The 23,524-nt window shown below is 59.6% G+C and overlaps 1 protein-coding gene across 8 annotated transcripts in view; it reads left to right on the forward strand.

The window, feature by feature from the left end:
• Positions 1 to 23,524, forward strand: part of ZMIZ1 (zinc finger MIZ-type containing 1) — a 231,491-nt gene that overhangs the window by 39,189 nt on the left and 168,778 nt on the right. For 5 of the 8 annotated variants that reach the window (XM_025434654.3, XM_025434647.3, XM_025434652.3 and 2 more), the window contains exon 2: positions 8,415 to 8,538. The exons of the other annotated variants lie outside the window; for them this stretch is intronic. The gene's annotated coding sequence lies outside the window, so the exon portion shown is untranslated. The remainder of the gene's footprint in view (positions 1 to 8,414; positions 8,539 to 23,524) is intronic. 8 annotated transcript variants of the gene reach the window in all.

Consider the following 23,524-nt stretch of genomic DNA (forward strand, 5'->3'; position numbering starts at 1 on the left):
TGGTGCTGTCGCCGGCCTGACTGCCATGCAGGTGGACACCGGGCTGGGAAGCGCAGGTGAATGCGTCCCGAGTGACCTGCTGATGTCACACCACAGTAGTACCTGTGTTTCCAGACGCCACGTCCATCAGTCCCCACCCACGAGTTCAGGCCCTTCCTCAGGGCAGCTTAGATGAGGTGCAGAGGAATCATGCCCCGGCCTGCAGGATGGCGTCCGTGGTCTGCGCTGACCTCGGCCGACTCCTGGGAACCAGGTGCCCAGTCCCGCACAGCCACCCGACTCCCCGGCGGGAGGCCAGCAGCCACCTCTACTCTTGCTCCAACCATACCCCCCGCTGGCCTGACGCCCCGAGAAGGAGGCCCAGAGGCAGACGAGATGTCTCACCTGAGCCAGGTGCGGACTGCAGACCTCGCTGCCATCCCAGGCGCTTTGTCCTGCTGGTTGCAGACCGAGCCTGTGCACAAGCCCCATCACATGTGGGCTCCCTGGTCCATGCCCTGCCCCCACACCGGCTCCTGGGGTCCAGCAGAGGTGCAGGGTTCCCATCGTGGCAAGGGCCTTGCTGAAGAAATGAGCCCCGGACACCCAAGCCAGGGCCGCAGGGGCGCAGAGGTTATGGGGGCCAGCACGGGCCCAGATGGGCTGGGAAGAGAGGAAGCAGGTCAGGCTGGGGCCAGACCTTGAGGGACAGGGGGATTTCACTCACGGGAAGGGACGGCGGCCTTCCAGAAAGACAGAAGTGTGTGGGCAAAGGTTTGGAGTCATTCCTAGGGAAAGGCATGCTCTCTCCCATAAGACATCTGGACTGCTCTGACCCAGATGGCCTCGGCTCCCAGTGACCAGCGGCTGTGGGGTGAAGCAGATGGCCAGCGAGGGGCGGGGCCACCCTCAGGCCAGAGCCAAGCGAGGCCAAGTGGCCCACACAGGCCAGAGCCCAAGACTTTGGCACCAGCCACTTGGAGCTCTCGACTCGAGAGTTAATGATTCATTTGTGGCCAATTTCTGCTGGCCATTGCCTGGAAATTCCCAAGCCTGCCCCTTCCCTCGGCTCTGGGAGCTCCAAGAGCACAGTCTCGTTTACACTTGGCTGAGAACATCTCATCCACTATCCAGGGAATGGCTTTTAAAACGAAAGCAGGAGTGATGCAGGTTAGCCATGAGGAAGAACTGATTGTGGGCGGTAGGCCCAAGGGCTGGAGTGGTGGTTGGTTCGTGTGTAGGAAGAGCTGGAGGCCCCTCTCTGACCCCGTGTGCCGAGAGCTCATGGAAGGAACCCTGTTTGTGTCCGTGGGCCCCTCCCCCGCCCCCGTTTAGTTCAGAGCAAGTGTGAACGGAATCCAGTTTAGCGTAATGTGGAAAATGTTGCGGCGGTTACGAGGGGGAAATAGAGCTTGACCCAGAGCAGGACGTGGCTGGGTAGAGAAAGCAATAATGCATGCAGAAGCCCTGGGGCATGAAAATCCAAGGGAAGTTGTTGGAGTAGGTTAAGTAGTTGTAGTGTCTGGAGTGTGGAAGGTGTGAGAGATGCCTGGAAGTGGGGACTCAGCTCACAGGTGAAGGGCAGTTTGGCAGTGGGCGGAGCTGGCAGTGGGGACTCAGGACTGGTACCCGAGCAGGGACCCATGTGCTCGAGTTGGGGTTTTTGGGTCATTGGCCCATTGGTGTCTCGATTCTGCTGGTCGGCACACCTTGGTTGGCAGCCTGCTGTGCGCGAGCCCTGCCCGCGTCCCTGTCCCCGCACCTGCATGGGTGGGGGTGGGCTGGAGGGAGGGGTTGGCAGTCCAGGGGCGGGGTGCTGCGAGTGTGAGCCCGGGAGGTCAGTGTAGGGGCAGGGAGGTGGCCGGCCACCTTTTCAGACCCTCCAGCCCCTGGCGTGTCCCTTGCAGACTGGGTCGACGGCCTGGAGGTTACCCCGTCCCGTAGGACCACGTGGTCACTGATTCCAAGTGTGTATCTGTCACTTTGCGGATGAGCAGACCGGCACCCGGAGAGGGGAAGCTGAGTGCCGGGGCCCAGACACGGCTCGGGGTCCCCCTGGCCCCGTCCTGGCTGGTTGCACACATTTCCCCCTCCATCCCCCCCACGTCCTGCAGATCGTAGGATATTTCTCCCAATCAGACGAAAGAGCCTAATCCTCCCAGGTTGAAATGTCCAGGGGCTCGGGGAGGAGGCTTCCCTTTAGATCTTCAACTCTGCAAATTTAATTTCTTCTGATTATTTCTTGACAGTCCCAGGCGTTGGTGGTAAACAACCGCTCTCCCCAGAATGTTTCCCCGTGACAGCAGCTTTCTCTGGCGGGGGTGCTATCAACACTTGGCAGGGCCTCCTCCCGGCTCCCGGCTCCTGAGAAGTGAGAGCTTCTGAAAAGCGTTCAAGAATGTGGCTCTCCCAGTGCGCCGGGCACAGGGGCTGGGGCGGGCACGGGCCTTGCCTCTTTGTTCCCTGTGGTGGCCGCCAGGAGCCCAGCCTGGCCCCTGAGCCTCAGATGGCCCCTGGCTGTGGATGGTCCCCACGCGGAGAGGTGGGGCGGTGTCGAGTGTCTGCTGGCTCCCGGAGCCCTGGTGCCCGGGTCCTTGGCACAGCTCAGCGGCCGCGGGGAGCTCATCTCCAGAGGCTGCCGCTGCCAGGCCTATCTGTGGCCGGGAGACCGGCAGCGTCCCGGCCCTGTGGCCTCTGTGGCCCGCATCACGCTGGCTTAGGTGTCCTGGATCAGGGCCAGGAAATGGATCTGCGTACGGGGGAGGAGGTGCCGTTGCCCAGGCCATTGGGGGTGAACCCCAACCTCCTGCCTGTCCACGCTGCGGGGGCCTGGCCTCGATTCGAACGGTGCCTGGAGGAGAGGCTTGAGGGGACATCCAAGCCCCTGACCCCACATGGTCAGGGCAGTCAGTTACTGCCCCAGAAGATGCACAGGGCTGTGGATGGACAGGGCGCTCAGACACAGGCCGTGGTGCCCTTGCCCACGCTGGACACTGCCCTGGACCCCTCCGAGGGCTGCCCTCTGGGCGGGAGTTTAATCAAGAAGAATTATTTCTCTGGTGAAGTCTTTTCCTGCAGCCGACGCTGCCCCCTTTATGTCCGAGTCACCCTCTGGATCTCCATCAGGGGCCCCGTCGTCGCAATGTCGCACGGTCGCCATTCCCTGCAGAGGGCTCCCACAGTGACCTGGGTGCTTCCAGCTTATCTGTGCCCCTTGCGTGCCTGACACATAGTAGGTGCTCAGTGAAAGCCATCAGATCCGCTGGATCTGATGAAGGGGCTCCTAAGGGCAGCGTTGGAGGGTCCCTTTGTTAATGATGGGGGTGGAGAGGGGAGGGGGGAGTTGTCCAGTGCAGAGGCTGACCTCCCTGGCCAGCCCCCTCCCTCCCTCCCCACCCCACCCAACATCCTGGGCCCCAGGAGTTGCTGGGGGTGGAGGCCAGGGACCCCGCCCGCCTCCTCGCACCCCAGTGCCTTCCTTGCCGGCTCCCTGGGTTGGCCGTGTGATCACTCTCCAGAAAACACCCCAGTGGAAACTGCATGAATGATTGATAAGAGCTGAGAGCTGTTTAATTTTTTCCCCCTGTTTAATGGCTATCAATAATTTAATACGCTCTCTGTATGTTTTTAAGAAATAGCACCCATTTTGCCGTCTCCGGTTTAGCGGGCTAAATGATTTAAGTGTTGGAAACGGGCTCTGAGGATGGAGGTTGAGCAAGTCAGAGGGATCTGGAGGCTGGGGGTGGGGGAGGCCGGTTCAGAGCCAGCCAGCGGCCTGTGGCCTACTTGTGTGTGCGTGTGTGTGTGTGTGTGTGTGTGTGTGTGTGTGAGAGAGAGAGAGAGAGAGAGAGAGAGAGAGAAGGTGGGAGGGAGGGGGAGGGAGGGGGCGGGTAAAAGCCAGCGCCTCTCTGCTAAGAGCAAGATAATTGCTTTTCCGGGTCTCACTGAGCAGCAGCTGAACAGCTGTCAGCTCGCCGCCCCCCCACCCCAATGCTGAGCTTTTCTGGATGACTCTGGGAGGCCCCGGGGGGCTAGGAAGGAGCTTCAGCCAGTACTACTGTAGGCTGAGAGCCCCCCTCCCCCTGACATCCTTGCCCCCTTCTAAAGCTTTTAAATCATTTTTATTTTAAGGATGCAGTGAGGCTGCTGCCAGCCTCGTCTTCCAGATGGGGTAGGGGTGGTGTTGGAGTGGGGAACTCAGAATCACTAATCTCCAGGCCCAAGGGGACCAGGAAGGTCATCTGCTGGTGCTCCCCCAAACTTTCCAGATGCAAAGGATCACCTGGGAGGACTTGTTAAAAATTTAAATTTCTGGGCTGCATTCCAGACCCACTGCCTTCTTCCATTCTCCAGGGAGAGGCGCCAGGAAGTTGTGGGTTTACCAGGCAGGCCAGGTGATGCTTATGAGCAGAGGAGTTTGGAAGTCCAGCCCTAGTGCCCATGCTCACGGCACCCAAGCACCCCATCCATGGCCGCTCCCTCTGCTTGCACACCTCCCGGGTCCAGGCTTGGGATACAGCACACCCACCTGTGAGAAGTGTGCTCCGGTCTAGGGTTTCTTCTGATGTTAGGCTCGTGGGTGTGGCGTTACCTCTGCCACAGGACAGGCCACCCCCCCTGGGACCTGGTGTCCTACCCTCTCCCGTGCTGGCCCTCCCCTGGCTTCTCCATGCCTCTCTGCTGGACAAGGAGTTTCCTCTCCTTGAAAAGCACTCTGGGGACCAGAGAAAAATATCCCGGGGATCACCCAGGCATGGGGAGGTCAGGAGGGGGTGGGTAGACACCATCACCAGCACAGCGGGGACCCGGAGGGAGGCAGAAAGAGACCTGGGCCTCAGAACCGCCTCAGCCTGTCAGGGGCCAGTCCTCCTGCGGGAGAGAAAAATGTGACTCATCAGAGATTGTTGACTAAGCCAGATCTCTCTGGGATGACAGTGAGGGATCTGAGACCAGAAGAAACTCCCCCCCAAGGTCACACATCCATTAAGAATAGAGCTGGAATTGCAAAGATGGGGCATGGGGCCCAGAGAGGGGCATCAGGGGATTGAGGCCCTGGCGCTGGGGGTCCACTGAGACCCCAGTCACCTCCCAGGCTGGGAGCCAGGACAGAGGAGGGCTTCTCCTTCTCACTAGGCGCTGATAGAGACAAGTGAGTACATCCGAGGATTTGTAGCAGAGCTGAGGCCCCATCTGTCTGGCATTACAGCTCTTCGTTTGTTGCCTGGTCTTTTGCATTGTTTCAGCAGAGATGCAGCAGGGATGGCATGCAGGCCGCTCTTTTACTTCAATAGATCGTTAAGAGTGGGGGAGTGGTATGCATTTCACAGGTGTCATTGCCCTCAAGCCCTCCTCCGTCCTGGAGACCTTCCTTGTCCCTCACGTTTGGCCCACCCTCCATGTATGTGGGAGAAGCCTAGGTCCTGGGAGGTGCTGGCATACAACCCAGCTTGTGGTCACCAGGCCGCTGTCCCCCCACCGACACCTGCTCTGGCCATCACAGCATCCCTCTGAGGAGAGGAGGGGTGTAGGTCTCGACCCTGGTGGAAGAGGAGGAAAGGTGCTGCCCAACCCTCTTTCTTGCAGAGCAGAAGACTAATCTGTACTCAGGAAGGCCCAGCCCAGAGAGAGAGTGAGAGAGAGCTGTGTAAATCCGGACACCTGGGCAAAGCCTGGGAGCAGTCAGGAAAGGCTTCCAGGAGGAGGTGCCACCTGCCCTCGGGCTTGAATCGTGGAGGGAAAAGGAAAGGCATCCCAGGTGCAGAGGCGTGAGGTAGTCCTGTGAGTGTGCAGGGGAAAGTGAGATGAGGCCAGCAGGCAAGGGCTGGGCTAGGGAGGTGGACAGACCAGGGCGGGGCCACAGGAGGACGCCTGGGTGGCTCAGCAGTTGAGCGTTTGCCTTCGGCTCAGGGCGTGATCCCGGGGTCCTGGGATCAAGTCCCACATCGGAGTGGGATCGAGTCCCCGCATGGAGCCTGCTTCTCCCTCTGCTGTGTCTCTGCCTCTCTCTCTGTGTGTCTCTCATGAACAAATAAAATCTTAAAAAATAAAATAAAATAAAATTCATTTAAAAAGAGAGAGAGACACACACACAGAAGGTTGGTTGGTTTTCAGCTTCTATTGAAGTATTACATCCATGCAGAAAAGTGTGCGTATCCGAAGCGCAGCTTGACAAATTGTCACGAAGCGAACACAGTCGTGTAACCCCCACACAGATCAAGAACATTCCGGACCCCCTGGGGGCCCCTGTGTGCCTCCTCCCAGTCACCGCTTCCCCTCCAGGCCACTGACTCTTGATTTCCAGCAGCGTGCTCTCCACCACCTGTGGCTGCCCAACAACCCCCCCCCACCACCACCACCAAAACTTAGTGGCTTCAAGCAAACGACCATCATTTATTATATTTCCCTGCTCTGGGGTTTGCCTGGGCAGGCCGTCTGCTGGTCTCCCCTGGGCTCATGCGACTTCAGTCACCCGACCAAAAGGTTGGCGATGGATTCAGTCACATCTGGCAGTCGGTGCTGGCTGTGGGCTGAGCTGCCTCAGTCGTCCCCCATCCTCCAGGAGGAGAGTCTGGCCTCCAACAGGGATCAAGGCCATAAACAGCGTACCCCTTAAGGCCTAGTCTCTGTGAGTCAGAAAAATGTTCCTTTCACTAAAACCCTACTGGTCGAAACAAGTCTCAAGTCCAGCCTAGATCCAGGGGGTGGAGAGTAGACTCCCTGCAACTTGGTAGGAGTTACTGCTGCAAACAGTCTGTCGCCATATTAAGTCAACCACAAGCACGGACTAGTTTGTCTGTTCTTGACCTTCCTGCCAATGGGGCCCCTTAAGTATGTTCTCTATTGTAGTCTGGCTTCTTTTGGTTGTTACGTCTGTAAGATTTCTCTCTGTCGTTGGATCTAGTTGCAGATCCTTTGTCCTCATTGCTGTGTGGTGTTTATTCCATTGTGTGGATACACCAGCTGTCCCTTCTATGCTCGGTGGCCATTCGAGAGGCTTTTGGGGTTATTTTGGCTATTAGGAATAGCACTGCTCTGAACATTCTAGTGCGCATCTTCAGGTGCCCACACGTATCTCTGCAAGTGGAGTTGCTGGGTTGCTGACAAGCCACAAGGTGGGAGATACTTCCAAACTAGTTTCTAAGGTGGTGACCAGTGCATACGCCCCTCCAGCAGTGTTTGGGAAGCCCACCAAGGCTTGGTGGAGGGGAGCAAGGTGTCAGTGGGGCTTTTAGAAAGTCCCCCTGGCTGAAGATCTCTGACCCCGAGGCTCCCTCTGATGTCCCCAGTGGACCCACCTCAAGCCACAGGCCTCTATCCCGAGGATATAGGGCCGTCCCGTGAGATGGCCTCCTTGACCCCCAACACCCAGGGAAGCTGGTCGCCCGTGTCAGAAGCTGACACACGAGGACACAGGAGCCAGAGGGGCCGCCATGGTGGCCTCCATCTGTGACAGCTCCGGGCAGTGGGTAAAGCAGTCCCCAAGGAGACTGGGGTCCTACCTCTGGCCTTGCCTGTCTCTTGTTGTAGGACCCTGGGAGGAAACCCTTTCCCATCCGGGCCTTGGTTTCCACCCTTGTGAATCAACAGTGTCAACCTCACCAAGTCCTTGCCTCTCCACAGCCTGAAGGCTGTATTGTAGACTCTACTGGGGTGGGGGGTGGGGGTAACATCAGGAGGCCCTTGGAGAGCTCAGTGGGCTTCCTGATTTCAGGACACACGTCAGCTGGCCAGTTTTCTTCATCTTGTTCACGGAATGCCTTCACTGTACCATCCGTTGGTCACTCATTTGTTTGTCCATCCATCCCTCCGGCCGTCACTGACCTTACTGGCCTCTGAGGAGAGGAATGAGGTAGACCTCATTCCTGTTGTCCCAGAGCTTTGCCCAGGGAGGAGACTGGCCTCCAGAAAGCTGGAGAGGACACGGTCAGCCGGACCCCAAGCCCCTGGGAGGTGAACGAAGAAAGGAGGGGCAGGCCTGGGAAGGACCCGCGGAGGCCCTTGAGCAGAGTCTCGAAGCCAGCCAGGCTTTGAAAGACTGGGAAGTCAGGGATGGGGCTCCGAGCAGAGCACCGGACACGTCCCAAGGCCAGGACCTGGGATCCTGGGCCAGCTGCAGCACAGAGGTGTGCGTGTGCGTGTGCGTGTGCGTACAGGTGCGCTGCAGCTGCTGTAGTGCCAGGCTTTGTAGGGGTGGCCCTCGGTGCTGGGGCCAGGGCCGGGGCCAGGCCTCTAACTTGAAGCTCAGGAGTTAGGCCCTGGCTGGGGAGGTGGGGAGCAGCGTCCAGTTCCTGGGATGGCCCCACTTGGATGGGCCCGCCCAGCCTTCACAGATGCCAGAGGAGCCAGGCAGGCAGGCTCTGGAGGTCAGTGAAGCCGGCGAGGGCCGCCCACTGCGTTGGCTCGGAGCTCACCGTGCCCTCTGGTCTGTCCCACAGGACTCGCAGTGCTGTGCTCGGCCTCGTCGGACCGCGGAGGCCACCGCCCTCTTCCCACCTCGGCCTCCTCTTCCTGACGCCCTTGGCATCCTCGAGTCCTGGTTGTCCGCAGAGGCCCCAGCAGGTGAGCAGGACGGGCTGGCGCCGTGGGGCCCGGGGAGCTGGTAGCTGGGCGGGAGCTTATTTCTCAGTTTTCACTTCTTCCTTGGTGTCCTCCTCTCAGAGGCAGCTAGGCAGTGGCGGCGGCGGCTGCCTGGCCTGGGACTTTGATGTTAGGCGCCATGCAGCCTTAGGCGGGCCTCGTCCCTGCACGGCCGGGGCCCCGGCCCTCCCATCTGTACTGGAGAGCAATAGTGGTGGGTGTGCTGACGTGCCGGGCACCTCACTGTGTGCCAGGCACCGCGCGGAGCTCCATGTGGTTGTCAGCTCTTTTCCACCCACACACCAGCCTGAGAGGCAGGTGCTCATATCCTGTCCATCGTATAAGCTTGTGGTCCGGAAGCAAGTTGCCCGAGGCCATGTACCTGGCTGAGCCCCCGTGGGGTTCACCTATGGGTCTGTGTGGCTCCAGTGCCCCAGTCCCTCATCCCTGGACGGCTCCGTCCCTGGCCTTGCCCACCTCTGCTAGCCTCCTTGTGGGGGCAAGAACTGAGGCCATGATGGGGTCTTCAGAAGTGCCACGTCCTCAACTCAATGCAAAGGGAGGGGACTTTTACAAGGTAACAGTGGCTGCAGTTTCCTGGGGTCATGGTTTGTGGATGCGACGTGACATGAATCAGGCCTGGCCTCTGGGGTCCCCGAGGTGGTACCTAGGGCCCCTTCTAGAGGGGAGCATGCTGGCTGGGTAAGGTTCTCTCTCCCTTCTGCCTCCCTCGTTTGCTTCCCTAGCTTTTATCCAGCCCTTACTGTATGCCAGGCCCGATGTCAGGCCCTTGGCTACAGGGGGCAAGGGCTGATCTCATTCTGTGCCCTGGTCGGGAAGCCGGGAAATCACAACACGTGTTGTGCAAGCCCCGTACCAGTGGAGTGGACAATATTGAGAGGTTAGACGGGGGTGTTCTGGGGGAGGTAACCCAAAAGTAAGGAGACAGGAGCAGGGCATGGGTAGCAGAGCCTGGCAGGATGGGGGATGAGGTTGGCAAGGGGATGGGAAGGCTGTTAAAGGCCACAGATGCCAGGATGGAGAACTGGAGCCCAAGGGCAGGTGGGGTGGGGTACGGGTGCATGGAGTGTTCTGAGTGAGAGAGGCCTGCGTCGGAGAGGCTACTGGAAAGGCCCTGCTGAGAGCAGGGAGACTCGGAGGACTGTCCAAGGGTGCAGCAAGAGGTCGGATGTCTCAGGTAGGGCCGGAACAATGGGCAGAGAGCGGGAGTGAGAACAGAAGACACTGAGGCAGGGAGGTTGCAGGACGGCGGTGGGGCAGGAGGGCAAGAAAGCTGCCCTGGTGCGGGGTGGGGGTTAATGAGAGAGCTCTGAGGGAGTGTGGGGAGGTTGGGGTTCAGGAGGGCTTCTGGGAGGTGGTGGACCCGGCTGTGGCCCAGTGGGTGTCTGAGAGGGCCCGAGATTTTCGTGAGGAGGAAGATGATTTGGGTGGTGGTATCGTCACACGTGGGCCCGATGTCTCATCTACAGGTATTGATAGAAGTTCCAGGGGATTCTCCAAACCTACAGTCCAGGGATACAGGTGTGACTCCCACACTCACAGACTCACGTGTGCTTATAAGCCTGTCCATGCAGGCCCAGGGTATGCAGATGTGCGTGCACACCCACGCAGGAGCGGTTGTGCGTGCACAGGTGCATGCAGTGATACACAGCGGAGCACACATGTGCAGACATGACTCATGCATGCGACAGATATGCACATGTGCACACGGGTAGACGTGCATACACGTGCACACTCCTGGACACGCATTCACAAAAGACTGTTGACGCTCTTACGACAGATAGACGGGCCCGGGCTTTCATGGCGCACGTGTTCCCACGCACACGCACAGGATGCTCTCCCGAGCGCGCACAAGGAGGGGTGTGCCCCGAAGAGAAGGAACGTTTGGGGCCCGGTAGCTTCTCAGCGGTCAAAGCTTCCGTGGCACAGGGAGGCGTCGGTCTGCCTGGTGTGGGGGGTTAGTTCACGTGTGGGAAGAATCTGGGAGGGGCATCCAGCAGACGGGTGGGAGGTGAGGAGAAACTTGCTGGGTTGCTTTGGAGGGACCGAGCCGACCGAGCAGAGAGCCCAGCTCTTGGAAAGTCCTAGAGAGGTGGAAGTTTTGTTCACTAGCCCTGCCCCCCCCCCCCCCCCCCCCGCATCCATAAGAATCTACTAGGATCTTGACCCTGCGTAATTTGCAAGACAAAAAACGAGAGGCTCATTCATAAATGATTATGGATTTCAGGACGGTGGTGGCGCAGAGCGGTGGTGGCGCAGAGCGTCAAACTGGGACTGGGTCCTGCTCAGCTTGGGGCCCCAGGGTGCTGCCCACGGAGCCAGCAGCCCGCCCCAGCCGTATTAAACGTCTGGATTGCGGGATCAAGTGCCAACTGAGTTTGTGCGCAGTGTCCACCAGCAGCGTACCAGCCCAGAGGCCTCGGTCGAGTCCCCGTCACCTCCAGGAGTGCTGTCTGCCAAGGGGAGAGGTGTGGCCCTCCTGCCAGCAGCCTGGGACGCTGGCTTCCATGCGAGTGGAATTATAGCCCTCCCGTAAGGCAGTGATGTCCAGGGATTCCCTGACTGCTGGGTCCTGGTTTCTCTGCGCTTTGCCAAATCCACCAAGGGCAGAGGTGGTTGGGAGGGTCTGCTCTGTGTTTTGTTGGCAGAGTCTTTGCTCGATTGACCTTTGCCTGCCCGTCTCTGCTTGGCAAACCCACTCCTGTAGGGAAGCTGCTGTGGTGCCTTCTGTGACCCCCGCCCCTCCCTCCCGACCTTTGCCGGGGGACCCTTCCGGGAGCTGCCGTGACCTCTTGTGCTGTAGACTTATCTACGGTGTGCAAAGCTCTTTCACACTCCATCAGACCACTGGACAAGCCCTTGCGCGGCCCTGTGCTGCTTGCCAGATGGAAAACTGAGGCTCAGAGGTGCAGCCCCCGCCTGAGCACCTAGACTGCGGGCAGGCCCACAGCAGACTGGGGCGACAGAAGCAGAGCCCTGGCCTCTGCTCTGGCATGGCTTCTCATTTCAGCATTCTGGAAGACTGGCTTTTCCCTCCTGGGAAAGAGCTCCGGCCTCCAGCCCAGTAGAGACCCCAGAGGTGCCCTGGGGTGCCGACGAGGGCCTGGTGGAGCTGGAGGTCTGGCCAGCTGGAACAGGCCAAGCCCCAGCCCTGCTCCTCCCGGCGGGTGACCTGGCCCAGCTCCCGCAGCCAGACGGCCTGGAGCCAGATGCATGTGGTTCCGAAGCTCAGGCAAGTCCCACATCAGCCAGAGAGGTGAGAAGGCCCCGAGCTGGTCTGGGCCGTACCAGCCAACAGAGGCTGGGCACAGCCAGATTAGTGGCTTGCCCTCTCTGTGCCTTATTTCCTTATGGTTAGAATCGGGGTAATGATAAGACAAGCCTCACTGGGGTGTGAGGAACTCGGGGAGCTAAGCCATGTGAACCTTTGCCGCGGCGCCTAGAACGTCGTGAGCCCTCCACCGCGTAAGGCTCGATGGTGGGTGAGCCGCTGGAGGATGGTGATTGGAGCTGACCCGAGTGCTATGGGCACATGGCGGTGGCGGGTGTGTGTGTGTGTGTGTGTGTGTGTGTGTGTGTGTGACACGGTTGGTGTCATTTAAGAAAGGACGTAGGGAGACAGCAGGATTGGGGTTGGGCTGGATTCGAGTTTCATGAGGTAATCACAAACAGTTGCTGATTCCGGCTCTGTGGGCAGGGCCGTGGGTGACAGCCACACTCCCCGGCCAGCGCCTCCAGCCCTTGGTTTGTGACTTCGTGCTGCCAGCATGCACACCATCAGCTGTCAGTCAGCAGACTTCCAGGGTTACGTGGTGGGAGGCAGGTTTGGGGCTGGCTGCAAAGACCTTGACAGCGGGCCTGGCCGTGGCCACGCAGGGCCGGCATTCCCGGGTCCCCATGTGGCATGCCTGTCCGTCTTCAGCGCCAGCTGAGAATGCACACCCCGTTCTCCTTGCCTGGAATCTGTTGCCTGCGGCCCAGGCCTCTCCACCACCAGCCTCAGGAGCCTGCCCTGAGTTCACAGCCCTGACCCCGGCTGGAGCTGGAGATGGTCTACAGCCCGAAGATCATTCCTTCCCCGAGGCAGGCCACTCTCCGAGTCGGCGGGGCAGCACTGGCAGGCGGTCTGAGCAGGACTTGGCTCAAGCCTGGGCCCCGCCGCCCACCTGCTGTGTGATCTTGAACAAGTTGCTGCCCTTCTCTGAGCACTTATATATTGGTACGTGGAACCAGAAGGCTGGGACAGGTCGGGGTTCACAGACTGCAGTGGTCTCCAGAGCTGTGACAGCCCAGCGAAACTGAGATTATCCTATTATACGGATAAGGAAACTCAAAGCACAGAGAGGGTAAGAAGCATACCCCGGGTCACAGAGCTGTTGGTAGAGCTGGGATTCGGGCCAGTTCTATCTGACACCATAACAGGTGGTACCGTCTGCTACAGGTACTTGCGTCTTTCCTGGTGATCCATTCACGGAGCGTGTTGAACATTTACCAGGCTCCGGTACGCTGCTAGGCACTGGCTTCCAAAGCTGAAGCTGCATTGGAGACGTGAGTGAGCACAGCCCTGGGCCTGGAAGTCCGAGTCTCCAGTGCAGAGCACGCTAGCAGGGCGTCCTCGGCGTGTGAAGGCAGCAGGATCTGGGGGGAGCAGCTCTTCCCTGGCACTAGAGGAGGCAGGCAGGGAGCACTGGCTCCAGGAGGAGGCTGGGTCCCCACTCGGAGCATAAGAATGGGGTCTTCCTGGGGTCTCTGCACAGTTGGGCAGACTTACCCAGTGGAACGTCCAGTTGGAGAGGAAGATGCATTCAGCCACAACTGGAAGTAGATGCTGAGGCAGCCCCCAAGGGCATCAAAGGCCGGGGCCAGAGTTTGACCTTGACCCCGTAGAGAGTAGGGAGCCAGAAGGGCTGTCAAGCAGCAGTAGCAGCTCTGGGAAGGCCAGAAAGGGAGGCTGGGCTTTGGCCCACTCCCTGGGGCTCCCGATCCACCCAGAGATAGTGACAGCAGGGAGGAGCAGGGCTGGGGGTTTGTTTACCCCAGCAGCTGGATCCCCAGCTCCTCTGGGCCCTCTGCAGCACCCCAGGCACCCCTGGGGCCTCTCCTGGGCCAGGGGCTGGAGCTCTTTACCAGGAGGAAAAGCCAGTCTTTCAAAATACTGGAATGGAAAGCCGCCCTGGAGCAGAGCCCAGGGGCCACCCTCTGTTACCCCCATCTGCACCCCTCCCTGATGCGGACCTGACCTTAGCCCGGGCGTGGGGTTGGAAGGGGGACATGGGCGAACCTGTTGAGTGATGTAGTAGGGACAGGGAAACCCAGAGACCAGCCAGGGTCATCCAGCATCACAGTGGCAGGTGCATGAGGCCATCAGGCCAGGCAGGAGGCATTTTCCCCCAAGGGTGGGAAGGAAGGTCTCTGGCTCTCCCAGAGTCCAGTGTGAGCCCCGCCCATTGGATGTGATCACCCCGTAGGTATGCAGAGCTCTCCATGCACCACAGGGGCCTCTGACCGGGACCCCCAACAGGATCCTCCAAGGACAGGCTGGGATTTGCTAAATTATGTCGGGAAGGATTCCCTGGGTGTTACTCACCACGGGGGCTCCTCCCTGCCACCGATGTTTGCTCACCTGGTTCTGTAAGCACTGGAGTCGGTCTCCCTCGGGTCTGAAAGCCACACACTTGGGGTGAGGACAACCACGCCCATGCCCTGTGTCCCAGGTCCCAAGCCTCAGTGACCTTGTGAGGAAGGAGCAGATACTGGGTGTGGCTGCAAGAGTGGCATCTTTATTTGAAGCCTAGCATCCCAGCTGCCCCGGGGAGGAATAGTCTTTAGAGATTGTTTGGCGCCGTGCCTCATGGTACAGATGGGGAAACTGAAGTGTGGCCCAGTGTGGCGCTCCATGCTTTCAGCTGGGCCCGCTGCCACCCTCAGTTCTTGGGAAGCATGACAGGGACAGACCCTGGCAAGGCCCATGACCTGCAGTGGGGGGTGATGACCTGGCCTCGGGCCAGGACCAACCCCCAAGGGCCCAGGGGCACAAGGATTAGGGGCCTGGGAAGTTCTGAGGGTCTGCAGAGATCTGCCCAGAACCGGGACATGAGAACTGCATAGGGCACCCTCAGCCCTGGCTCTGTTAAGCCTCTTTTGTATTCCACCTCCTGTAATCACCACCTCCTGCCAAGGCCTGTGACCATTAGGGCTTCTCCTCCCATCTCTACCACGAGAAAGGAGTGAGTGCTAGAGACTGCAGTGGCCCAGAGGCCAGGGTGGAGAGAATGCTCCAGAGTCGGGGCCCTCTTTGAAAGCTGACAAGATACAGGGGTTGGGAAAGGACAGTAAAGCGCGGGAAACCAGGGACCTCTCGTGTCCCTTGTCAGCCCCCTTGGCCGAGCCACAGGGTACCCAGCAGCTGCAGATCTGTGTGGTATCCAGAAAAAAAACGCCTGGGTTCCAGAGGACTTTGGGGTCAAGGAGGGCTTCCTGGAGGAGGTGGGGCTGCAGCCGGACCCTGAAGAAGGGTCGTGACTGTGAATTGAAAGCATTCCAAGCAAAGGGACCAGCTGGGCCAAGGTCCTGAGGGGGACACACAGGGTGGGGGTGGGGGGAGGTCTGCGGGGCTGGATGGAGGCCTGAGCCTGGGCAGTAAAGGAAATGGGATGGACATGCCCCCTAGAGGCCAGATGGCAGAAGAAGGGAGTTTGCACTTGGCTTCTAACTTGCTAAGTCCCTGAGCAGACTCCTGCCCCACTTCTGTGCCTCAGTTTCCCTCCGATCTCCCTGGAGTGCCTCAGTGGAAGGGTGTGGGCAGGTGTCAAGATCCTAGGCTCCCTGGGAGCTGGTGACCAATGGCGAGGACGCTGCTGCAGGACCCAGGGCTTCTCTTTGGCTGGGCAGAGCTGACCTCAGACTCCAGGGGTTTGCGAGGAGTCCCCCCTAATCTGGCAGGATGGGGCATGGGGCCCCCTGGGGCGGACCCCCTAAGGACTAAGGGTCTGGCTTCCAGAGGAGCCCCCAGAGCTGAGAGTCCGTGGGGTGGGCTTCTCCTGTCCTTCCTATGGCCAACGGCCACTTTCCTGCTCTCAGGCAAGGGGGGGTCCATGGCCATCCGGAAGGTTGGAGGCCAGCTCGGAGCTGGTGACTGTTCGAGTCCCGCAGCCGGCAACAAGCCTGTGATGTGCTGTGGGCGCTGCGCCTGGTGCTGCCCCGAGTGCAGGCCCTCCGCGGAGCCCTGGGCTGAGCCCGGCTTGTTTGCTGGGCCTCCACTGACCCACAGCGGCCTCCCTCACCCTCTGCTATCAGCGGGGTGGCGGCCACAGGCTCTTGGACACCTAGTCCCCGAGATTGCGCAAACCTCTCTAGCAGTTTGCACAGCAGCCAGCTCAGGCCCCGTCGGCCCGGGGCCTGCCAGGGTTCCCGCTCAGAAGCCCAGAACTCTCTTCCGCAGGAATACGGCAGTCACCCACGGCAGGAAGGGCAAGCCACCCTCACGCGAAGCCTCATCGTGACCCTGCCTCCCGTCACCCTCGTAAATAATGAAATGGTGGGCTTTGTGGGGAGGCCTGTTTTGCAGAAACTGCAGTCTGGGGAGAGAAGGCAGGAGTTTGGGCCAGCGTCGCGCACACAGGCACGCCAGAACGCAGACCCGGGTCCTAGCGCCTCGGTCAGGCTCCTCTGGGGACCAAGCCCGTGTTGCCTGTTTGCGGCCAGGAGGCTGATGAGCCAGGGCCTTATAGGAAGAGGAGGTGGAGGATGGAGGACCAGCCCGGGGGCCCAGGGACCGAGGAGCCGAGGACCGGGACGCCCGTCACTGTCGCTCTTCCTTAGCTCCAGCGGCTCTAATTGGCTAGGTCTGTCAGCGTCCTGACATTTACCTGGTGGGGAGGAGGGCCTCCTTCCTCTTGAATCAAGATGCTAAAAATAACCAGGCCCAGCTTCCCAGGGCCCCTGCCCAGCGAGCGCCTGCCTGCCCACCTCGGCGACCTTTTTCCTGGGTGCCGCGAGCTAATTGCTTTGTGAGCTTGCAGCTCCTTGTGCGGAGACTTCCTGGGGTCACGGCAGGAATGGCATTGCATGCTCGGCTCCCAAGACCGAAGAGGCATTGGGGCGCCGGACCCCTGCCTGAGCCCCGGCACTCACCCCCTCTTTCCCTGGGTGCAGAACCCTTCCGGGCTGGCCACCCTACCCCTGCGTGCTTGGGCCCCCTCCTTGAGCTGCCGGAGTTTCTCCTGGGCAACCTCAACTCTAGGGGGAGGGGAGCTGTGCCCCTCATCCTCAGAGCTACCTGGTGCTCACCTCAAGTCCTAACACGATGGTCAAGCTGTGTCCTCCTGCCCTCACGCTGCCTGTTCATCCTGTCACGTGAGCAGCCAAGAGAAGCCCAGACTTTGGAGCTGGCCCCGTTCAAATCCAGCTGTGCCACCTTAGCGAGTCTCTGAGCCTCTCCATATTCTCCTCTCGGAAGAGGGCATCCTGAGTGGTGGTGTCATGTTTTTGTATGAATGAAATGAGGTAGTCTGTAGAAAGTACCAGCTCAAAAGAGCTGGGCCCCCTCGGTCCCTAGGAAACATGAGTACCTCTGGGGGCTCCGCTTTCTCTTACAAGGTATGTGTAGACCCTCGTAGCCTAATAAATTTGATTGATGTGTTTGGACCGAGAGGGGAAGGTCTTGACCCAGACTGAGGACCCGGGACTCAGCCTCCCTGAGGATGGGGGTCCCTCGCCTGTTCCTTTGTACACCCCTCCAGAGCGTCCTGCCATACTTGCCCCACCTGTGTGTTTGTCCCGTCCTTGCCCTTGGGTCAGTGGAACCAGAACTGTGTTGACCCTGGCCTGCGGGTCCCCAGCGGTGGTGTCAGCCCAGTGGAAACAGAAGTGGTTTGGGGGCTCTGGACTTGGTGGGAGAACCTGGGCCAGTGGCTGAGCTCCTCTGTGTCTCGGGTCCTCCTGTGAAAATGGGGGGCATGATGGGCCTTGCCCCAGAATCACTGTGACATTAAATTAGCACATATGCATGAGGCTTAGACTGGGGCCGGGGCAAGCGCTTAGTGCGCGTTAGCCGGTCCTTAGGGTAGTCACATAGCGGGGACAGCGAGTGGCAGTAGCCGTAGCCGCCTGCCATTTGTTGAACGGTTGGCGTCAGATGCGGCGTCGGGTGATGCTGAGCGCTTTACAACATTGTGTAATTTCATCTTCGTGACAGCTGTACACAAGGTGCTCGTACAAGCTCTGTGTTCCAGATGAGGAAACTGAGGCACTGGGGGGGGGTCACATACGATCCGAAAGTGGTAGAACTAAAAACCTGAATTTAGATTCAGCCCTGCTTGGGTGCCCAGCTGTTAGGGTTTGCCTGGGGCCACCCTGGTTTTAGTGCTGCAAGTTCCATGCCCCACACACCTCTCCGTTCCAGGCGCAGCAGGACAGAGGACCATGCCAGCCCCATGTAGGTCCTGAGCACCCCCCCAGCCCCTGTGGACCACCTCCGTGGCTCTCGGGGTGGCTGGTGCACCTGCTTCCATGGGGCCCCTTCCCCCACCTCATAGAGCCCTCTTCTAGACCCATGTCCTTGCCCATCCCCCACAGCCTGGCTGGAGCGCCCCCCCCCCCACCGTCTGGTCCAGCTGTTTCTTCTCCCCTCTCCCATCTGCCAGCAGGGGGCTGCGGCTGTCCCCCACCAGGCTTCCCTCTCCCCCCATGCACCCAGAGCCCTGGTGCCCCTGCTTCTGACTTTCTAGAGATGCTCCTTAAAACTGGGAAGGCAGAGGGAGCCCCCCCTCCCCCGCCCTGGCCTGTCGAGATTGCATGGCCCTTCCGGTAAATTGATGGAAGCGCTGCTGACAAAGGAGAAAGGTCAGCAGGGGGACAGAGCGGAGGTGGTGGCAGCCTGGCCCCAGTGCCCCTCCCCCAAGTCAGGGCTTCCTAGGGGGCGGGGCCCAGGGCTCCTCGGGATCCTGGTCGATTCCTATTGACTCGGGCAGCCACTGGTCCAGCACAGCACCCGAGCCCCCAGAGGCCGGGCGGAGGCACCCGGGTCATCCTTGATGCCCCCACCCCCCACCCGACACTCAGTTGGAGCCCCTGACCCATCTCTGGACCTATGTCTCCCTCATCACCCCCACCTTCTGCGGGCTTTGGGGTCCCACCGGCTTCTTGCCTCGCAGTTACTCCACCCTGCCCGGCCCTCTGCTGCCCTCCCTGGGCTACCCACTGTCACCGGGGATAAAGTCCAAATTCCGAAGCTGCCATTAAGGCCCTTCTGGAGCTCCGTGAGGCTGCCCCAAGCTGCCAGGCCTCCACTGGAGGACTTCTGCCTGCCCGTGCCGTCCCTGGCCTCACACGGGCTGAGCCCCTCACAGCCCTGTTTCCCTGCTTGGCTGTGTCTCTCCCGCAGACGTGTCCTTCCAGGGCCTACCCAGGACCCCTGGACTCTGGGGGAGGTGAGAAGAGGTCATGTGTGACACAACAGAGCACCCTGAGTGCCAGGCTGGCTCTGCTCCCGGGGCTCAGCCTCACCCAGGCTGCAGGGCCAGGCCTGTAGCAAGAGCCTGCAACCAGGACGCTGGCCCCATACATACCCTGACCACTCCAGGCCCTTCGTCAGACTCCCTCCTGAGCCATCCAGGGCGCGTCACGCCCTAGCTTCAGTGGGGGGGAGCCATCTGTCTCCCTGGTTCACGTGGAGGCTAAGCCCCAGTGAGGGCAGGAGATACACTGGATAGTGTGCAGGCTCTGGGTTAGGACCCCAGCTCCATCACGTGCTAGCTGTGTGACCTTGGGCGGTCACCTAACCTCTCTGAGCCTGAGTGGTACCATGTGGGGGATATGGGTAGTAATGGTCCCTTCTTGACAGGGCGGTGAGAGTCACTGTAATGACAGGTGTTGAGTATTTGCAGGGCCCCGAGAATCAATAAAATCCTGTCTTATCATGACCATTAGAGTGGGTGGCTACCCTACTCCTGAGTTTAGGGGCCTGCCCTCCAAATGGGCTCCTCCTCTTGTTTGAAGGGACCTTCCCTTTCGGCCCCCTCACGGTCCCCTCTTTGCCCTTCATCTTGGCTCCCCCACACCTGCTCCCCCACACCTCCTAAGACCCCAGGCAGCCCAGACCTCCCTGGCTTCATGCTGTCTCCCACGCATGTGCCTCGCCCACCTGCCTGCACAGGATGCCTCCGGAGCGGGGGCCAGGATGTAGTACCCGTTTCCCCCGCGGCCCCTCACAGGTGCCTAGAGCACGTAGGTGCCTAATAAGAGTTTGTTGGGTTGATCTGACGCTTGCCAAGCCAAAGTCACCTCTAAGAACAACACAGCCATGAAGCTGGCCTCTGGGTTCACCTGCAGGCTGCCGAGGGGCATTTCTGCGAGCGGCCATGAGCTGTCTCACCCCGGGTGACAGTGACGGGTGACAGCGTCTGCTCACTCTGGCCTCCTCGGAGCAGTTTGGGGGAGCCGGGGAGGAGCCTGGGGCGGCGCTGGGGTTTGACCGCCGCGTTGGAAGGTGCTTCAAGGCTGGTGCCTCTCCCCATCCTCCGGGCTGTCTTGTTTGCCTGGGTCTCCTCCCCACCCCCACGGTTTTCTGTTAAATTGTGTTATTATATTTAAACAAATCAATTCCACTGCAGAGTTTTCCTGTCCTAATGATGAGTTTGCAGCACAAATGCCATTGATTTTTCACAGCCCTGAAAACCAGCTGATGAATAGCACCAGGCTTGTCTTTGGAGAGGCACTTAGGGCAGCTCCATGCTCCCTCTTGGCTCCCCCACTTGCACTGTCCCCCGTCACGACCCCACCCCAGCCCGAATTTTGGGGCTGTGCGACAAAAGGACACCCCCCCCCGCCCCGCCCCCTGCTCCGGCGCCACCAGGGGTGGAATGTCACCGCAAGGAGCCGGCCCCTTGTGCTGGTAAAACAATCACAGTGGAGATTTTTATTGATTTTGGCCGAAGGCAGGAGCGCGACTTCCAGGGCAGAGGAGTGGTGCGGTGTGATCTTTGTCTTCCCTTACAAGTTCAGAGCTCGGTCCCGAGTGACGGCAGATCCCGGCTCAGGCACCGTTTCCAGACCCGGATGATGGGGCTGCGTTTTACAGGGGTGGCCTAGAGGCTGGCGAGCCGGCCAGGCTGGGGAGGGGGAGGCTCCCCTTTGTGAAACCCCTCGGAAGTCGAGGTCCCTGCGCAGGGCTTCGCTGCCAGGGGCTCGTCTGGGCTTTTCCATGGCCCCAGGTCTGGGTGGGCAGGAGGTATTATCGCTCCCAGTTTAGAGATGGGCCGCCTGAGTCAAGGGCGGGCACGAGAGGCGGGGAGGGGCTGCTGGCCCGCTGCAGCGGTGCTCCCCAGGCCCTGAGTCTGTCTGTCTGTCTGTCTGCTGTGTGGGTAATGACGGGAGGGTCCTCTGCCGGCCTTTTTGCCGTCCCGTCACCTGCTCCAGGGCTTTCTGACTGTCGGCTGGGAGGGCTATGTGGTCAGCGAGCAGGGGTCTCGATGCAGCCATGTGCGGCGGGCCACACACAGGCCTGGGGCAGGGCAGGAAGGAGCAGCAGGGACTGTGGCAAACGAGGGGGCTGCCTCACCTAAACCCCGAAAAGCAGAGGTTTTCATAACCCCGTGCCCATCAGACTACACGGGGTGGGACTGTGGGCCGAACTGGTCACCACCTGCCCCCTATCCTAGTAGAGGCCTTTGTTTTGGAGACAAGGATGTGTGGCCTGGCGTTGGGAAGGGTTCCTCAAGGTCACGGCGCAAGGCCACAGGCTAGGATTTGAGCCGGGAGGGGGTGGGGCCTCTGGCAGCGCTGCACCGCACCCCCCCCCTCCGGCCTTGCTGAAGCTACCCCAGCAGGCAGGTTAGGGGGCCGGGCAGGGTGCTCTGGTCTAGCACAGACGGGCCCCTCACTCACTCGGGAGCCCCAAGACTGGCCCGGCGTGCCCCCCCTTTCCTGCCCTCTCGGAGCAGTCCCCCGCCCTCCCCCCTGCAGACGAACCTCCTGTCCCTTATAATCAGGTTAGCCTCCTGCTCTGTGCTCACTCAGCTGAGCTGAACCAGCTGCCTCTAATGGCCTGTGGCCCTCCCCCTCTCCTGGCTCGGGGTGGGGGAGGGGAAGCTGAGACCCCAGCTGGGAGTGGGAAGGGGCCACCCCACTCCCTCCCTTGGGACCTCTCCATGGCTCCTAGGATTACGTCCAAACCCTTACTCAGCCTGGCACCCAGGACCCGCTGCAATGAGGCCCTGCTGATTTCTTCAGCCTCCACAGCCCCGATACGCTCTTTCCAAGAGTCACAGGAGGCTCTTTGCCACCTCCCCATCTTTGCCCATGGAGGCCCTTTTGTTGCTTCCCACCTTCTGAGAAAACTCCTGTGCACCCTTCAAAACCCAGCTCTTATCTGTTCCCCTGGGCTGCCCCCTCCCAGGACTCCTGCCTCCTCTCTGCTCCCCTTGAGTACTCCACTGGTCTGAAATGTACTCCCAGTGTTTTGGGTACTTAATTCTGTACCTGGTTCTCCTGAGTTCCTGGAGCAAAGAGGGAATATTCTAGAAGAATATGCCTCTGGGCGCAGGACTGAGAATGCTCAGTGAGGGAAGAGCAAAGAAGAGAGAAGTAGGGACCAGGGGAGGGAAGGAGACAGGAGTGCACACAACAGCTGTTCCCAGCCACGCCCCCCCCACCGCCTGCCCCCCCCCCCCCCCAGCTCCAGCCTACTTCCTGTCAGGGAGGCCATTCCCAGTGACACATGCAGGGCCTGAAATAGACACGTGGGGGCCTTGGCGGGGCACTTCCACGGCCTGGCACTAAGCACTCCTCCATTCCTTGAGCATTGAAGCTCCTCTTTTCCCAGCGCCCTGCCCCTGCAGCCAAGACCCCCTCCCCCAGCAGTACCCTGGCCTTGTCCCTCCGTTCCTGCTAACTTTGTTTTATAAATAAACTATATAAATAGGCCCCTCTGATTCCTCGGAGCACACAACGTTTAAGGACTGGGGCACGGCTGCAGGCATAATTGTACTACCAAATCCATCAGCTGCCTAATTACCATTTATTTTGCATTTATTTCTGCTAATTAAAAAGAGAGAAACTCCTAACAACTTTTACGTAAATACTATATTTGTTCTATGTAAAGATGGGATGCTAATTTGCTGGTGATTAGCTGATTATCTAATTTTGTAGCTGTCACACAGGATGGCCCTGTCTCCCCTTGGCACCCCAGAAGCCACTCGAGGCCCCCAATCAGGGATGGGAGCGACGGGTCAAGGGAGATCTCCGTAGGTGGTTAGAAGGTCTGTCAAAGGTCCAGAGGTCAGCAGGAGCACCACGCATCACCACGGTTCAGGGAGGCTCAGAGGAACCTTTGGCTCATTTGCTGTTTCTGTACAGATGAAGAAGTTGAGGCCCAGAGAGGTCTAGCATCCCCCAGTAGGGCAGTCTAGAGATAGACCCCTCCCCCAGGTGTTTGGGCTCCCCCTCTAGCGCTCATCCGGCTGGATGGTGCTAGTGTCCGGAGGAATTTGCAAGGAGATGGCTTTATCTGCAGCTGAGAAATATCTGGACCAAACTCCAGCCCCAAAAGAGAAAAGATGTAGTCTGGCCTGAGCTGATTGCCAAACCAAACCTTCCATGTACCCTTCTGGAAACTTAATGCCTCCTCCCAGCCCCCCATCAAGCACAAGGCTCTTGTTTCCACAGCCCCCCGAGCACCCTTCCAGAGACTTACCCCCCCAAGCCTTGGCCAGCTTCCCCAGGACCTGCCGGCCCACAGCGCCGGGCTTCCAGCACTGTGGGCTACCAGGGCCTGTGTGAGTGTCTGAAATTCAGATCTTAATGTTATGTATTTATTTTCACGGGAATTAGAAAAAAAAATATAATATAGCAAACCCGTGATTTCACAGACAGTGTTGCTTGGAATGAGGGTGAGTAAAAAGAAAGTGATTTTAAATAACAACACTTAAATAATTTAGGTGCAACACGG

Source organism: Canis lupus, chromosome 4, assembly GCF_003254725.2.
Source record: "Canis lupus dingo isolate Sandy chromosome 4, ASM325472v2, whole genome shotgun sequence".
Classification (NCBI taxonomy): Eukaryota; Metazoa; Chordata; class Mammalia; order Carnivora; family Canidae; genus Canis; species Canis lupus.